This window comes from Chenopodium album, chromosome 6 (assembly GCF_948465745.1).
Source record: "Chenopodium album chromosome 6, dcCheAlbu1.1, whole genome shotgun sequence".
Taxonomy (NCBI): domain Eukaryota; kingdom Viridiplantae; phylum Streptophyta; class Magnoliopsida; order Caryophyllales; family Amaranthaceae; genus Chenopodium; species Chenopodium album.
Genome location: NC_137839.1, coordinates 25,353,238 through 25,359,977, shown reverse-complemented (window position 1 = coordinate 25,359,977; position 6,740 = coordinate 25,353,238). Strand labels below are relative to the sequence as shown.

General features: G+C 29.4%; 1 long non-coding RNA gene across 1 annotated transcript; it reads left to right on the top strand.

Moving 5' to 3' along the window:
• Window positions 1-2,930: 2,930 nt before the first annotated feature.
• Window positions 2,931-6,503, top strand: LOC145635973 (uncharacterized). Its single transcript, XR_014113977.1, has 2 exons — window positions 2,931-3,105; window positions 5,953-6,503. It is a non-coding gene; the product is annotated as an uncharacterized LOC145635973 (long non-coding RNA).
• The last annotated feature ends 237 nt before the right edge of the window (window positions 6,504-6,740 follow it).

Genomic DNA, 6,740 nt, shown 5'->3' with positions numbered 1-6,740 from the left:
ATTTAAGATTTTTTTTTTAGTAATTAAAAATATTTTAGGGGGATTTAATTAAGATTTTTTTTTAGTTGTTTAGTCTTTTCTCGTCTAACTTTGACGGTTATTAGAGCAAACTTTAGGACCAGACTACTAGACATTTGGGAGGCAAGAGGGATCTCATGGATGAGAGAGAAACGGCTATTATTTTATGTTTTTAAAATTTTTATTTTTTAAAGAACTTTAAGGTCAATTAATGAAGTCTGAGCAATAATTAATAATGATCGTTAATGAAATGAAATTTCGTTCTTAATAAGTAGAATAATAGAGCAATGTAGGGGATGTGATTATTCTGGAGCTGTGTAATATAAAACAATTTGGTTAAATATTAGATATATTTCATCTATCTATATATTATACTAAAAGACAAGCGCCTCAATGTGAGACTGACAAATGTCTCTTTATGATTCGCTGTCTTTTTTAAATTTTTATTATACATTTATGTTTCCATATAAAAAAATATTCTAAATATTTTATTCTAAATAACTACATAAATTATTATAGTAAAGTCTAGCAATATTATTTCTAAAATAGTGTTAGGATTATTTTTGGGAATTGCCTTTATTAATAGCATACTAGCATAGAGTGACATTTCTTTGCTCATAAGTCATAATGTAATCAGTTACTGTAATAGATGGTCGTGAAAATGGTCAGAGCATCTATTATAGTAAATTCTAGCAATATTATTGCGACATAATGAACAAAGGAAAGAATTATACAAGTAATTCATATTACATAATACAAGCATAATGGTCAGAAGATCTATTATAGTAAAGTCTAGAAATATTATTTCTCAAATAAATAAATAAAAAGTCTACAAATATAATGGTAGCATGATACGATAAAAATAAAATATTCCAAAAATACATTAATAATAAAATATTCTAAAAATATTCAATTCAAATCATAGTATGCAAATAATAAAATAAGATACAATATTTTTTTTTTGTATTATCATCTATATAAATAATAGCCATAGTCATAACATATATGTATTTATATTTTTCATTTCAAGGCCATATTATATATCTATATTATGTAAAGATTAATATATTGCTCTTCAATATGACATTCACTATGATATTTGACCATCCTCCTCTTAAAGAATCATGGTGAATAAATTAAATTAACTTTGATTATAAAAATATATATCTAATAATTTAATTTTAGATTAATGTAGAGTCTATGAATTGTTAATATACAATTTATTGAATTTTTTTTTTAGGGGAATACAATTTATTGAAATTAAATTGACTTAGATTAAAAATATATATCTAATGTAATTTTTTCTTAAAAAAGAGTTAAACAATATTTTCCTAACAATAATTATGCCAAAAATTTACGCATATATAATAATTAAAGATTTCGTACACTTTTAAAATATTATTTTTCTATAACCATTAATTTTTCATATTTCCTTACTAATTTCATGCTAATATTCAAAATTTAAATAATTACAGTATAAGAATACATATCCATACAAAAATATATTTACATACATGATTGGGTAGTTGATGAAATTTATCTTTTATTCTTAATAAATATCTTTCATTCGTATAAAAATTTACCAAATCCATATCTATATATTTGTGTTGTATATTCTATCAGTTGTTGATTGGTTGTATGGATATTATGTACTCCGTAATTGTTTTTGACACAATGATTTGCTTAGGAAAAATGTATATAGTGGTTGGTCAAATATAAGTTAAGTTATTATTGTGTCTAAAATTTGGTGAATACAACGAATAAAACAAATATTTGATTGTATAGCTGCTTATGGTAAGAAAATTTTAGTTTATATCTATGGGAGGTAGTTTATAGTTTATATCTCTTATAATTATGTGAGTATTATTCATTTATTTTTCAAATAAACAAATAACATTATATATAAAAAAAAGGAAATAAAATAAATCCAAATGACAAAATTAATTTGTTAGTAAAAATGAACCCTTTATTACTAATTGAATTATGTTAGTTTTTTCCCCTACGGGATTAATAATACTTTATTCAAAAAATAATAAGTTGATTTATAAATTGTGCATCGCACGGGCACTATGCTAGTAAAAGTATTATTATGTTACATTTAAATATCTCAGCCTAGCATTTGCTACGTATTTTTTTTTAATTTTGAAATTGAGTATTTGTATGTGACATATCAATCGTCCATTACAAATATTTACTTATTTGTAACTAACATTTCAATTGTTAGTTACAAATACATTTGTAACTGACAATTGAAATGTTAGTTACAAATAGGTACCTATTTGTAACGGACAATGTCTGTTACAAATGATAGGAGTATTTGTAACCCTAGTATTTGTAACGGCCAATGTTGGTTACAAATACCCCGTTTTTGTTAGTTACAAATAGTTTTTTCTACTAGTGTAAGTATATTTAGTATGTACTTATATCCTATGGAAACATGACATATCCTTCTAAACATTTTGAAATTTCTGAAACCATGAGAAATTCATATAAAGTAAAATTGTATCCACCAACTATTTTATATGATATATATGAAAAATTATATTAGATAAAGCTTTCTTTTTTGAATAGAAATGCATGCATATACATGGTTGGTTGCTCAACCTATGATGCCCCACTTTGAATCATTTATAGTTCAAGTCAAATTGAAATTATGTATAAAGTTACATTCGTTCCAAATGCTATATTCTACCTTTTTATTTTAGGGTTTAGGTCCTTGAATTTTAGACCCGATGGGTCTGGGTCAGATCTGGGTCCAAGTGTTATGGGTCGGGTCTGGGTTCGGGTCCATTAAGTCTAGACCCAGACCCGACCTAGATCCGACCCATAGACCTGTTTTTTTTTTTTTTTTTTTTTTTTAAATAAATATATATTGTAAACAAAAAACCTTAATCAGACTGGATTCTATTAGAAGTTCAAACAACCAAAAAACCCTAAAACAAGCAACCAAAACAGCCGACCTTCCCCTCTCTTACAGAGGTACAGGATTACATCTTCTTCACTCATCTCGTCATCGCCTTATCCCTGTGCCGGCTCCACGACTGTTAAATTTCTCCGCAACTTCGCAAGTATTCACAACCATCACAGGTATTCTCTTTCTTCATCAAATATAATTTGTTCATCCTTTGTTTAATTATTTTTAGATTTTTCTTAATTTTTATTGAGATATTCAATTATTCATTTGTATAAGTTGTAATAAATCTGATAATTTAGCACTCTTAACAGTATTAGTTGACATGATTATAGTTGAAGTAATGAATTGCTTGGGATTTGGGAATTTCATTTTACAGTATCAAGTGTCAATCTCGGTCTACAAAATTAGATTGGTTATTTTTTTTTTTCAATAAATGAACTATGGGTTTGATTTAGCTGTATGTTGTGTATTAGTGTGTATATGTAAGCGTAAACAATGAAATTCTTAAGGCTTAAATAACTTAGTAAAGGTGTCAATCGGGTTAACGGTTCGGTTTATAAGTTTTCGGTTTGTAACGGGTCGGTTTATAACGGGTTTAAAGAATTAACGGGTCGGTTCAGTTCAGTTCAGTTTTAAATAAAATCGGGTCAGTTCGGTTTGGGTTTTTTTAACTACGGTTTCTATTCGGGTCCGGTTCTAATCAGATCGGTTTGTAATCGGTTTGGGTCATAATTGGTTCGGGTTGAACTCAACAGTTTGAAAACGGATTTTTTTCGATTTTAAGCGGGTTTCGGGTCAAAACAGATTGGGTCCTAATCGGGTCGGGTTGTAATTGGTTGAGGTCACAATCGGTTCGGGTTTAACTTGGTCAGTTTGAAAATGGGGTTTTCCAGTTTAGAACGGTTTTCTGGTCAAAACAGATCGGGTCCTAATCGGATCGGATTATAATCGGTTCGGGTCATAATCGGTTGCGGTTGAACTCAGTCGATTTAAAAATGAGTTTTGGTTCAAAACAAATTGGGTTAAATCCTAACTCACAAATTCACAATTAATTAATAAGGGTCATAAAACAAGTTGGGTTGATTGAATAGTGAATTAAACAAATCAAGTGAGTTAGGATGTAATTGAGCAGGTTATGAAGAATTGGGTAAAATCCTAACTCACGGAGTCACAATTAATTAATAAGGGACACAAAACAAACTGGGTTGATTGAATAGAGAGTTAAACAAATCAAGTGAATTAGGATATAATTGAGCAGGTTATAAAGAATAGGGTTTATTAGGTCATATTGTACGTATAACAAGTTATGACTCATACATTTATACTCATACACGAATTCAAATCAAATGCCTTAGGTTACGACCCATACATGAATTCAAATCAGATCAAATTAAAATTGAGTTATGAGTTAAACAAATTAGGTTGAATAGGTAACGAAAATTAGAAAAAGTTGAAATTTGGTTCCAGTCATAAATATGCTCGGTTAATTAATATGAGTTATAAATAAGTTGGGTTAATCGAATAATGAGTTGAAACGAGTCAATTGACTCAAGTCATAATCAAGTCGGGTCATATAGATAATGGACTTATCGGGTCATAAAATATTAAAATGTATTAAACATGTCTAAATTTAATAAAGGTTTAAAGACTTCAAACAAATTACATTGATCGAGTAATGAATTAGAAGGAATTGAGTTGTAAACTTGCAATTGGTCAGGTTTTAAACACGTTATATACTTATAGTAATAATTATAATTTATACTTTAATTTAATTAGTCGTAAACTTGAATTTATATTTTGTTTTAACTAGCACGTTAGTAAGTTACTAATAACAGTAAGCTAGTAATAGTTAGTTAGTTAGTTATAATCTCTTTAATAGTATTAACTATCGAGTTATAATTCTCATTGGCCACTCGATAAAAACACGGATTAGAATCCATACCCCTCATCAAAACACCCTCACAACCGCTGATTAAACCCATCTTTAATCCAATGGCCTTATTCATCTTCCCAAAATACCTGTAATAATAATAATAATAAAAAACCTTCCCAAAATCACCAATAATGAAACCTAATTACCTAATCAAAATCGGCAAACTTCAACTCTATAAAACCCAATCACCAATACGCCACCCAATCAGGCGATCAGCAAGAACTCACAAGGAACACGCCTCCGCTACCCACCAATACGCAGGTAATAATTGAACTTCAACTCTAAATTTTGCTTGAATCTATAAAACCCAGAAGTGAATTCTTGAATATAATACAATTTTATGTAATTCCCACAAAATTTGGTAGTGAAAGTAAATTTTGGGTCTTTGAGACATAATGTTGAACAGGTGGTGTGCATATTGTATTAGATGTATACATGAATTCTTAGGTTTTAATTTGTGACAGCTTTAAGTGATAAATTAATTACATGTTTATAGCTTTCGGTGATAAATTTGGGTTGCTAAAAAAAAGGTTAGTCATTGTGAATAAAGAGCCAATTGCCGGAGAAGTGGTGCGGTATGCTCTCAAAACAGAGGGGTGGCAGCGTGTGTAGTTGTGTACAAGAGAGTGGGAGGTTGAGAGGGGGAGGGTGTTCGCTGGGATGTTGGGTGATGTGAATTAGAGAGCATTTGATTCTATAGATAGAAATAGAATAGGTAGAAAAATAATATGTTGCATCATCTAGAAGTAATACAAAGGTGAAAGGTAGGTATATAAAGTATGTCCAAGGAGAAATTAAAAATGATGTGATAAACTGATAAAAGTGATAATACATAGTTTTCAATGAATTGAAATAATTAATATATAATGATGAGTGGCTGGAAACATGAAGCCATTTTGTGGAACCTCTTCATCTTTGTTATACACTACGTACTATTTATTGCTATGATTTTTTTTTTTTTTATATTTTTTTTGTGGAAATTTAATCTTCAATGTAAATTTTATAACACCTGAAATACTTTGGAGAAATGAAAATTTGAGGATTAAATAACTAATATTTGTCCTTTTTCTGTATAATGATTTTAAAGTGATGGATGGTCAAAATGAATTTGATGATGAAAGAGACTTATATTTTGAAACAATGGAGTCTCAAAATCAAACAGTAGAGAACCAATGTGCTACCGTTACTCCCCCAAATTTACAAGTTGCTAAAGGTAGTGGCCAAGTGTCTAAAGGATATCGCGAACGAAGAGCAGACATTTGGAAACATTTTGTTATGAGTGAAATTCTTGATGGTAAAAATACCTAAACCAAATGAAAAAACCAACTACCACTTATGCTACGTGTAACTATTGTGGAGCACTTATCAAAGCAGAATCTGGCATGGGTACTACAACATGTAGAAATCATTTTAAGAAATGTTCTCTTGCGGTGATCAATCTCCTTTTGATCAAAAAATTTGGTTGACTAAGTGAGCTAAAGCTGTTATTTGTCATTCATATCCTTTACGAATGGTTGAGCATAAATATTTCAGGGGAGCAATTTCTTACTTGAATAAGAATGTAAAACATGTTTGTAGGAACACTGTTCTTAAGTATTGTATTGTTGAGCATGATAAATTCAAAGCTTTGTTGTTTGATACTTTGGGTAAAATTAGTAGCAAGGTTAGTTTTACTTGTGATTTGTGGACTGCCTGTACTAATCGCGGCTACCTTACTTTGACGTCTCATTATGTGGATATTGATTGGGGTCTCAAAGTCTCAAATATTGAATTTCAGATATTGTCAACTTCCCCATTCTGGTTTAGAGGTGGAAAGATTTGTTTTTAATTTGATCAAAGAATGGAACCTTCAAGTTGGATGGGGTTAATGTCAAG